This window comes from Zingiber officinale, chromosome 6A (assembly GCF_018446385.1).
Source record: "Zingiber officinale cultivar Zhangliang chromosome 6A, Zo_v1.1, whole genome shotgun sequence".
In the NCBI taxonomy this organism is placed as follows: Eukaryota; Viridiplantae; Streptophyta; class Magnoliopsida; order Zingiberales; family Zingiberaceae; genus Zingiber; species Zingiber officinale.
The window spans coordinates 14,854,698-14,857,398 of record NC_055997.1 but is presented as its reverse complement, the minus strand read 5'-3'; positions in this window follow the sequence as shown (position 1 = coordinate 14,857,398).

Sequence of the window (2,701 nt, the reverse complement as noted above, 5' to 3'; positions counted from 1 at the left end):
GTGTTTGGATCAGTTTACATTGTCTCCATTGACGATGTTGTGATCTATTTTCGATCCGAGGTGGATCACATATACTAACTTCGCATGGTTCTAGAGGTGTTTTGACGTGAACATCTATATGTGAAGTTAGTAGTACGTATTGTGATTGTCTTTTACGATTTTTTGGGACACGTTGCGTTTAGTAGAGGATATCGGTGGATCCACAGGAGATAGAGGCTGTTATCAGTTGGGAGTAGTCGTAGTCTATATAGGAGACTCACAGCTTCCTTGATCTGGTTAGATATTATCGGAGATTGGTCGAGGGTTTATCCTTGTTATGTCGTTGATTGGACGGTCTAGGATGGGTATGGAATTTTCCTAGATAGATGTGTACGAGATCAGTTGCAGGAGTTGAAACGAAAAGTTGTTGACCGCACTATCCTAGTTGTGCTTTCTAGTGTAGATGGATTTGTACTCTACACAGGTGTGACATACCTGGGGTTTGGTGCAGTTTCGATGTAGTATGAGTGGAGCAGTCGCATGCCAGTATACTGAATTATCGTGTGGTGGGAATGAGATTATTTAATTTCCATGGGAGATTATATGTGTTTCCGAGTCACTTCTTATCCGAGAGAAGTTACTACAAGAAACACCTCGATTTGGATTTGAGATATATGATGTATAGAGATTGGAGCATTTTTATTGGTGGAACGACATGAAGAAAGACATCGTGGATTTTGTAGCTTAATGTCTAATATGCTAGCAGGTGGAGGCTGAATATCAGAGATTTATAGGATTATCTCCGTTGATTTGGATACTGGAGTGGAGTTGGGAGCATGTTATGACGGATTTTGTGGTGGGATTATCCAGGACATGGAAAGGATATGATGGTTTGGGTAATCATGGTTGTGTGACAACTTTGCTCAATAGCTATCGATTTGTAAGACAGATTCTTTTGGATCGAGTAGTAGGATTATACTGTAGAGAGATTACCAGATCTTATGGTATATCTTTGAGTGTGGTATGGGATGGAGATCAGTGCTTTCACATCATGATTTTGACTGTGGTTACAGCAGACCTTGGATTAGGAGCTGCACTTTAGTATAGATGTTTACTCTCAGACTGATGGATAGTTTGAGCGCCTTATACAGATGTTGGAGGATATGATGATAGTGGATTTTGGATTTCAGAAGTAGTTCATTTATTCTGCGGTTGACTAGATTGCAGGGTAGGAGTAGTGGGAGTAGAGTGAGCTCATAACTCACAGAGTCATCATTATTCACTTGGACGTGGAGCATCACCGTTGGTCATTTGCTCATTATACTTGGAGTGAGTGGTATATGAGTGATGTTACCCTTAGATGAGGATCCCTGAGATGACCAATAAATTTGGGGACCAAATTTTTATTAGTGGGGGAGAATGTAAGATACCGTAAAAATTAAATAATAAATATTATTAGACGAAAAATCTTATTGGATTTTTCCATAATTTTTAGAAATTTTCTGGGAATTTTTCGGAGCTCGTACGGAGGGTTTTGAGGGGATCGATCAGCGGGCGCGGATAAAGCCTGTTTGGGATACCCGTTTAAGTGAGAAAATATTTTCAATTATAAATTCATTTTCTTTTATTTTTTTCCCCAAATCGTCGTTTCCCCCTCTCCTCACCCAAACCTATTTCTTTCTTCCCTCTCTCGATCTCCCCGACTCCTCTCACTATCTCTCTCTCGCGCGCGGATGACTCAACGCCGAGGCCGGAGGAGGCTCGCCACCAGAGCTCAACAGATACCAGCGGGCTCCAGGTCGTCTCCGGTTGAGGGGTTTCTACTTCGACGGATTTTGTGACCAATCGCCGACGATCGGGGCTAGGGCACAGTGAGGAGCCGAATCTAGCATTATTTCCAACTGGTAGACTCTCCCTCTCCTCCCCTCGCGCTGCTCACGAAGCGATCCGCCTCCTTTCTTGTTGGAATTAAACGACGATGCCATCGGGAGGTGATCCAGAGAGGTAAGGCTTCGTTGGATCTGTGTTGATTCAAGGATTTCAGCTAGATTAGGGTTTTTTCTTTCGAGATTGACTCTTCTTGTGCTGGACTTTTCTCCTAATCAGATTGGTTCTCCTCTTCTTGTGGCTAATTGGGGGATTTGGTTGATGATGATGAGGTGTTCTTGAGTTTTCGAGCAGAAGCTAGCAAGATTGTTGCTGGATTAGTGAGCTTCTTGCTTGATTCCTCTACTTGATCCGATTGATTCCAGTGAGGTGATGGAACTGTGATCGTGAGGTGAATCCATCAATGAGGATCTGTTGAAGGTGATCTTGGTTCCTGTGATGTTTCCTTGCCGGCAGCACTCCAACCAGCAGCCTGATCGGTTGTTAATCGAGGTAAAGTGTAGGGTAACGGTTCAATTCCTCAGCCGCGCACTTTTATTTCCAATTTATTTTACTGTTCCTAACTACTACTTAAATATATATCGCTCCATATATGATTAACAAATCGAGCGCAGCTCGGTTGGTTGGGCCGGTTTTGCTTGGGTCCGGGGTGCTGGGTTCGAAACCCAGCTTCTACAACCCCTTTTTTTTTTTTATTTTAGTTTATTTTTAAAACTTATTCTCCTTGGTAAAAATACCAAACGAACTCCAAAAATTGCATAAAAATACTCTAAAAATTTCTAAAAATCTCTAGAATTTTTCTATAGCATTTCTAAATATTTTTGAATTATTTTTG